Source organism: Corvus moneduloides, chromosome 17 (genome assembly GCF_009650955.1).
Source record: "Corvus moneduloides isolate bCorMon1 chromosome 17, bCorMon1.pri, whole genome shotgun sequence".
In the NCBI taxonomy this organism is placed as follows: domain Eukaryota; kingdom Metazoa; phylum Chordata; class Aves; order Passeriformes; family Corvidae; genus Corvus; species Corvus moneduloides.
Window position 1 is genome coordinate 8820386 of NC_045492.1, and position 8996 is coordinate 8829381.

Sequence of the window (8996 nt, forward strand, 5' to 3'; positions counted from 1 at the left end):
GGATTTTGTCCCTTTCTCACAGGAGGAAAAGCAGCTGGACTCATGTTCACTTCACCGGCTGGCACATTGTTTTCCTGAAGGGCACGTAATTGTTTTATGGGGGTTTCGTCTGACTTTGCAGTGCCGAGCAGTTCCTTGTGCCAATATTTGATTATGATGATCGAGCTAATAGACGTGCTCGCCTGTCCTTCCTTAACGAATTGGCTGAGCTGGATAATAGAGCGCTCAGATTTGTGCTAAATTGCAGCTCGGGGAGCCATCACTGGGAGATGTTATCTTCTTGGAACTGGTGTCCTTTATCGCAGGGAAGGGAATTGAATTGGTTTAAGATGGTACACTGTCAGTTTATAGGTGTGCTTAGGAGAGCTCTTAAGCCTCCTGCAGTGGGCGTAGGGTGAGAGCAGAATGTCAGAGCAGTATGGGGTTTGGCTTCAAGGATGCCAGGGAAAAGATACTCGTCAGCATATGGTTGTCTCTAAACATGTCGATAAACCATTGACCAACGAGCCTCATTTGGCCTCGCTGATACCACTGTTAATTGTTAAAAGCTGCTAATGACCCATTCCTCCAGTGGTACCTTCCACTTGTCAGCGTTGACCTAATCTCTCCCAGAGCAGCGCTCCAGCCATGGCTTTCAGCTGTAAGCAGCGAGGGGGGGGTTCTTTCCCAGCCTCGTGCATTTTTTCTGATTGTTGTTCCCCTTGCCCCACAGCTCCTCTGAGTGAAGCCTTGAACCACCTCACCCCACTCCCACAACCAAGGGGTCCTGAAAAACACACAGCTGGGTGGTCAGGAAGGGGTTGCCTCATTCCCATCAGGTTACTGGGGAGAGAAGGCCACTTTGCTCTTCAGAGATGCCATTTAGCATCAAATTCATCCCCTCTGGGCCTCAGAAAGACAATGCTGAGGCTGGGAAGCAATGGGATAGGCTGGAGATGACACCGCAGCCAATGGAGCAGCCCTGAGCTGGAAATTGCTCCAGCACAGCTTGGTTGGATATAAAGGCTCTGGCCTGCACTTGTTAGCACACTCACTTCTCCTACACTTTTACGAGAAGATATATCCTAAAATGACCTCCCACTTTGTACAGAAGGGCTTGTGGGATTGAGGCTTTGGAAAGCATGAGGATAATGCATTCTTCAGACAAACAGCTCTTGTTACTCCAGCTGCCTTCATCCCTGTCTCTCAGCGGGATGAATAAACCAGAAATTGTTGTAGAAACGGTAGTATCTGTTTTAAAGACACTTTCGACCCTGTCAACAAGGAAGTATAAGAACCTCTAAAGCCTGCCTTCATTTCTATGACTGCAGTGCTCCTTTGTTTAAGTGACAGGGACTATCTGTGATGACCTGAGGAAAAATGAGCCATGAAGGGGCAGAACAAGGACATATTCTCTGCCTGAGCTTCCCCAGAAGGACCTGTCCATGCCAAGATGCCCTCGCAGCATCCTGCCCACAGCAGGTTAACACCAGCACATCCTTATTGAAACCAGGATATGCCAAAACTTTTCCTTGCCTCTTCCTTACTCACACCAAGGCCCAAAGTCCACCTACACTGAGCATGAGGCAATGGTTTGGACTCAAACAGGGGCTAACCTGGCCTTAGCACTGCAGGGGAGTTGGTTTTGCTAAGACAAGTCCAAGATCAAGGTCCTCAGGTTTTGCCATTTGTTAGAGGACTCCTTCTCAGGCTCCAATATTTAATAATCCAGCCTAATCATGCTGAGGCTGTTTAGCAATTAAATAACATAAATCCAGAAGCCAGATTAATAAACAGTCTGGTCTGTCTAGAGCAGTCTACAGGGTGGAGAGATAAAACTATAAAATATTTATTACCAGCTTGGGGATGAAGTCATTAATTTAATAACTACCCATTGCTTTGCTTCTTACAGTTGTTAGCAGTCTGAAGGTTGCAGAAGATTAGGTGGGAAACTTACTGCTTCCCTGCTGAGTGGAGCCTTTCCCATGAAAGCCAGGGCCCAGCTCCCATCTGTCACCCCATTACGTTTGGAGGTGGTGAATGTATTACTGTGCCGCTTCCCAAAATAAAACAAAACAAAATTTCTGCTGGCCACATGGCAACCCTCCGTGGGATTTAATGATGACACTGCCCTTTGTGCACAAGGCCACTTCCAACAGCTGTAGAGACTGAGGCAGGGGGATCTCTGACCACACGCACGACGTGGCTCCCACGGTGAGCACGGCCCCAGCAGCACCGCCAGTGCAAGTGCCTTTGGGGACCAAAGCTTTGGCTGCCTCTTGTCCTGAGATGTCGGGAGCACTGTCTGAGCCTCCCTCATCAAGGATTTCTCAGTGGGTCTTCATGTTTTCAGGAGAGGGAACAAGGGTATTAGTTGTGTCCCTGCTGTGATGTGATATTGGGGAGCATCCAGGACTTAGATCCACGCATCTGCTTTGCAGTGATTATGGCTAGAGTCCCCTGATGAGTGTGGTCCCCCGCTGACAGCTACGATTTGCAGCGATGTTGTAGCAAAAGTCATGGGGGGAGAGGGAGGGAGGGCGGCTGTGCGCCCTTGGCATGTTTTGTCATCAGTTTCATCCAGGGACAGCAAAGAGGTGCCAACTGAGGGAGTGGGGTTTGAGCGGGAGCAGCGTGTGATGTGGGACATCACTGCTGATGAGGGGCTGAAACACTGCTAATCCTCCCCAATGGCTGCACTGACAGCAAAGGTAATCCAATTCCCCAAATAATTTAATCAAATTGTTAGCCTGTTTTTTAAAATAAATAAACTAAAAACAGGCACGGCCTGTGAACACCAACCACAGCATGGATGAACACAGGGGTGCAGCCAGCCAGCCCTGCCTGGCCTGTGACTGCTGACTGGCTTGGGAGGGATCAGCTCCAGCAGCTCTTAGTGTCCACGCCTGTTCCTGAGAAGGGCAGGGGAAACAGCTCAGGGAGTACTGAAGGGTCCTGGGGGGCTCCTGTCTTGACAGAGCTCAGCCACCAGCCTTGGAAGAACCCTGTTGTCCATGGGCATCCCCAATCCTCCTCCAGTCTCGGAGAGCTGCAGAGCCACAGGACTGATCCCAGGCAAAGCAGGAATGAGTGGGAATCCTAAGTGGGTGCCTTGAGGAAGTCAGAAAGGTCAACAGGAGAGAAGGTGGGCAGGGATGGAGAAAGGCATCTGTGCTGTACAGGCGAGAAAGGAAGACAACAGCTGTAAAATAGTGCTCTGGCTTCTGAGGCTCCCACAAAGGAGATCCTTGCATGAGGTTTGTGGGCAGCTCAAAACAGACAAGTCCAAACCTGGGTCTCCAAGTACTGGAGATGAGAAGCTCTGGACAGATGGATCAAATGAGATATCTTGGCCTAGATTTTGCACTAAGGTTTAATGACATCACGCTGTGCTTTAGCACAGAGAGAGTGAGATTTTAGGGGTACTTTTAGTAGGGTAGGGAGGAGAAGGAAAGAGAGAGAGAAAATTCTCGTGAATCACAACAGACCTGCAAGATATTTCTATTGTCACCCCAAAAGTAACAGAAATGATTCTGCAGAGCATTCACCTCAATTTTTCTCTCACAGCAGACTAATTTGGAACTGTCAGCACAAGTATCTTTGTCCTGACCATCCTGTACATCCAGCACAGGCAGGGCTAACTGCAGAGGCCCCACTCCAGTATCATGTCATCGCATTACCCTTTCATTTCTCTTATCAATGCTGCCATTCAGTTCCACTCCTTTTTCCCAGCCCTTATCACAGTGAGCCAAAAAAGTGCAGACCATCAGTCAGGAGGGAAAAAAAAAAAAAGAAGAACAGGTGAAATTCTGATTTTGTCAGCTAAAATAGCTTCCAGATGAGCTCTGCCCACAAAGAAGCTGAATCTTGGTGATTTAGTTGCCAAATTTTACATTTTCTCCCTCTCCCCCATCTCTCCTCTCATCTCCGAGCTCAAAGTGGAGTCCTGACACTGCAAAGCATTAATAGAATTAGTGTCCTGCTATAAACTGTTCACTGGGGCTTGTTAGCTCAATTGTTGATGCTAAATTCTTATCAGCAGAGACACCTAAAAGAGCATTAATCAAGAAAGGCTGAACTCCCCGCTTGGGTCACAGAAATTTAATTAAACCCCAAGTAAAACTGGAAAATCATTTTGAAAAGAGAAGAGATGAATGCAAAATGTTTTTCGTCATTTGACTCTGCACCTCGGCAGTTCAAACCCTCAGCCGTGATTTCAAAGAGAATTTTGCCACAGAAAAGGTTGAGGGAAACACAGACAAGACTCTCCTCTGTGCCTCCTTTAATACAAGGTCCTGATGCTCATCCAGGGTAAATAAAATATGGAAAACCACCAATTAAGGCCTGTTAAAGACCTGCACCCACTAACGCAAAAGAGCAGAATGCATGACCAAGCAACACAGTGATCTCCTTGAGTAAGGTTCTGTTATGGTTAAGGTCGTGTTATGGTTATTCATTTACAGATTTGCATCTATTTTCCATTTGCTGTGCAAAAAGTCTCATGCAGCAAACCATTTATTTGGCAGATGCAGAGAAATATCAGTATTGGTACGACCTCGTGTGGGATATTGTGTGTATTTCTGGGACCTCTCCTTGGAAAAAGAAAAGATTAATTTATCCCTGAACAGGTGCAGAGAAGGACTGGCAGAGTGATTAGCAGAACTGAGAGCCTATCTTAGGAGAGGAGATTAAAAGAGCTTGGCTTGTTTAGCCTAGAAAAACAAAGGTTAAGAGGGGATATGATTACTTTTCATAAATACATTCAGGGTGGGAGGAAGGGGAATGATTTTTGTTAGAGGATAATATGGGTGGGAGATCAAATAAGGAATAAATTTCCACTGGAAATTTGAAGATGTTTTCCTGTTGCTGGAGGAGGGAGGTTTTGGAAAGGCCTTCTGAGCAGGATGGATGAGCCCCTGTGGTCTTTGAGGGGACAAATGTGGCTAGCTCAGCCCGACCAGTGAGTCTGCAGGTAGGACACGTAGGACTGCCAAAGGCAAAGCAGGGAAGTGTGACATGGCTGCCATCTGATTGCATTTTTATTATTTATAAATCCATAAAGTCCATCGATTTTATTTAATCCATGAATCACTTGAAAGATCCAGGAATGGTTTTCTTCCTCCATCAATATGAAAAGCTTGGTTTTTGAGGATTTTTATTTGGCAGTCACCTCCTAAATCACGGCAGATGGGCCACAACAAGGCAGCAGAGGGACAGGACAGAGAGCTGCTGGTGCTCCTGGCAGTACCAAGAAGAGATGAAACACCTCTCTGCTCCATGTCCCCACTGCCAGGGATGTCTGGTGACACCTTCTCCCACTCTCAGCCAGGCTGCACCATCTCCTGGCTGCCTTCCTTCGATGACACACTTAAGTGAGATGAATCCAGGGCTTTAGGAGTCCTTTTTCCATGTGGCATTGGTTACGCACGGTGCAATCCAGTGGAAATCAAGACATATGTTCTTCCTCTTGCTTCAGCAATTACTCACAGAGCCCTGAGATGAAGTGAAGCAAGAGGACACACACACACACACACACACACACACACATAGATAAATATATATATATATGTATATGTACACACACATATATCATATATATAGATCCTTTGCATGGGCAGGAGGATCTCAAGCGATTTGCTGTCAGCGTGTTAATATTAATTCTAGTGTAAATGCATATGTCTGCATGCATTTGCATATATGCACGTGTGTGCATATGCATATATGGAATATTTGCATATGAAAGTGGTACAGAGCCAAACTGACCAGAAAAGACAACACAGCATATTTTACAAAATGAAAAAAAATGGTGAAAATATACCCCTATGATTTAATGCTCCCCCAGCTCTTAATTTATGTGAGTCCTCCTGTCACTCACTAATTACCCTGTTGACTTAACCAACCATCTGTATTGCCAGGCTGCAGGTCAGCTCGGTCTGCTGGGCCCTGGCTTGGGGGCTAAAATGCATTTCTACTGTTTGATCTTCCAAATAAATAAAAACATCTCATTTTAACTCATCATCACTGAGTTCAGAAGTTAATTCATGCTGACTGCTGTTTTGAAAATATTTATTAAAGAAACTGTATTAAAAAACATGAAGGTGGAAACTGTAAAACACGGGGAAATAAAGACAAGGAAAAGCAAGAAAAATCTTGGCTTCAGCTTGGCCTTATGAAAATTGCTCACTCTCAGCAATTATCTCGGCTAATGAAGGATGGAGACTGATTCTCTCTGGTAAGACAGTGGTTGCTGAGAGTCGGGACTCGTGCCTGTGAGGGTCCCTGCCCTGCCCCAGCCAGGGAGAAGATGCTGAGGTGCCACCTCCGAACCCCGCGGCAATGCCTGTACTGCTGGGGACACCTTGTGGTGCACGGCTGAGAGAGAAACGCTGCGATTTAAGTGCCACCAAACCCTGCTTTCCCAATCCTACCCCTCTTTTTCCATTTCCAGGGGCTGCTGGGGCTCTCCAAGCCAGGGGCAGCTGCCCACAGGCGTTCGCAGACAGGAGAGAGTCACTGGTCTATTGCTGACTGTAACTCCTGGCGAACAAAGCCCCAGTGAGCTGTAAGGAGGAAAGGAAGGTCTTTGTAAAGAGTAGGGAAAGAAGAAACACAGAGAATCAGTAGCTGGAGATCCGTGGAATTTCAACTGTTCTTTTTTTCTAAGTGTGGGGGTTTTTGCAACATTATCAGGCAGTTTTTGGTATCCTCCAGAGCTGGAGCCCCATGCTCTAACACCCATGGAGGTGTTTTCAGCCATAGCTACACTCTCAAAGAAAAGAGATGGGAAAAAGCTGCCAGGGGAGGAGAAGCAACGGGAAGCTGGGGATGAGCCCATGGAGCAGTGCCAGCGTGGCTGCCTGGGCACAGCTTGGCACGAGGGATTTGGGCCACGTGCAGCAGAGATGTGCAGGACTTAGAGGTGCAGAAAACAACCTGTCCCTGGAGGGTGACCGTGTCTTTTCAGCTGCTCCCTCCCCATGGTGGTGCTCCTGACATGTTTGGGGTGCAGGCAATGAGGTGGGGATTTGCAGTGGGTAAATATCCTCCCTGTGTGTTTCTCCTGGCTAATCCCTGTAATTCTCTGGCTGGAAACAGGGGCTGCAGGTCTCACTGATCTTGGCAGTTTAAGGCTGGAAGGAATCATGAATACACCTGGGAGGGCACAGGGTACTTGGAAATTCCTTAAACACTCTTCAAGTCCTTTCTGGGCTTCCTGAGGACTCGTTGCTGCCAGAAAGAGGCACAAGCAGCGCTCTCCTCTGCCCCTGCGAGCTCTCTGCTGACAGCACAGCTGCTTTAGCAATAACTGCACATTTTTTTACCCAGCTTTTATTATAACAATTTTTGCAAACAAAAAAACCCCCCAAAAAACCAAAATCCCAACTGCTATTTTCCAAGTGATTCCAGCAGCGAGGGGAGCAGATGCTGAATGGAATCACACGTGCAAGGAGTTTGTGTGTCCTGCGTTTGCAGTTTCCAGTGCATTGCCATTATCCCTGAGCCTTCTCCGTATGAAAGATGAGGAGAGCGCAATCACCACGGCCTGGTTTGGTTGAATCAGCAAGGAGGAGTTTCAGAGCTGGCTCTCCGCGAATAATCCCATTCTCCCAGGCAGCTGTCTTCTGCAAAATGAAAGTGCAGACATCTACAGTATTACCCTGCGCCTGTTTGCAGAGTCTGCTGTTATCACGTTAATGAGGGGAGCTGAGATAATCACCTTAAAGCATAAATAAATCTCGGATGCTGATTCACTTTCTCCTATTTGAGTCTCATTTACCAGGGTAATTCTTATTTCTTTTCCGCTGCAGGCTTGTTGTGTCTGCCAAGACAGCTTTTTTTCCACAATTCATCTCCAGAGGACTTGAATTAAGAGGCCTCTTGTCTTGTTGCAGTTTTTCCTTCTCATTTTGCAGCATATGAAGTCCTAGATCCAAGGCCAGTCCAGACAATTTTATTTTATCTGCAGCATCAGCCAATGCTGGGTGGGCCACTTACATATGAAAACAAAGATACACTTTTAGAGGATAATTTCTCTCAGACAGGTGACAGGAGACACCTTTGCAAAAATTTTCCCCAGGTCACTGAAGGAGCTCACACGGGAGTGTAAAATTTAAATTCGTGGCCTATATAACCTTGGCCTAAATAACACTCAGTTGTGGGACAGGGATCCGTCACACTTGCCACAAATGGCAAGTCAGATACTGTGAAGTTTCACAATATTCCATATTTCCCTCAAGCCCCAGCCCCTGGAATCAGGTGAATCTGCATCTCACTGATTTATCCCTCAGTAAATTCACATCTGGCATTTACGGTTGCAGGGAAAAAAAAAAAAAAAAAAAAAAAGGTAATCCGAGCATGTGACTCAAATCGGATGTTCATCGGCTCAAAATGAAGAATATTAACCAGTTCCCACCAAATTTTTTTTTCCTGATTGCCGATGATTTTTTCCCAAGCCTAAGTGATACCAGGACGCCTGGTGCTGGCCAGGCTTCACACAGGAGGGCTGCCTGTGCCAGCTGCTCACCAGCATCTCCCCAGCCCCTCGCTCCCTGCATCCCCTCCCGCATCCTGGGATGTCCTGATCCCACCAGGAGCTGGGGCAATGCGCTGTCACAGCGGCATCGCAGGGCACGAGGCTGGGAGAACTGGGACAACTGGGCGAACTGGGACAACTGGGCGATGAGTTGGAGGAGCAGGTGTAGAGATGAAGCCTCGTGCTGCGAACAAGGGAAGGGCAGAGGGTCCGGGAATGGGGAAAGGCATGCACGCTGGGATGGGGAGATGTTCCCAGGAGCAGTGCGATGGGACAGACGGGGAAAAACGAGAGTCACAGTCTGTGTCTGGCCCTGGTACGCTGCACTGAGTGTGCATGGCAAGGCTGTGGTAGCGGAGTGCTTTCTGGGAGAAGTTGCTGGAAGATTTCCCTGGATCTGATGGGGTCAATTCCAGCCGGCTCCATCCCTGGGACTCCCCTCACGGAACCAGCCGTGGTACAGTCCTGCCCCCCGCGTGGTACG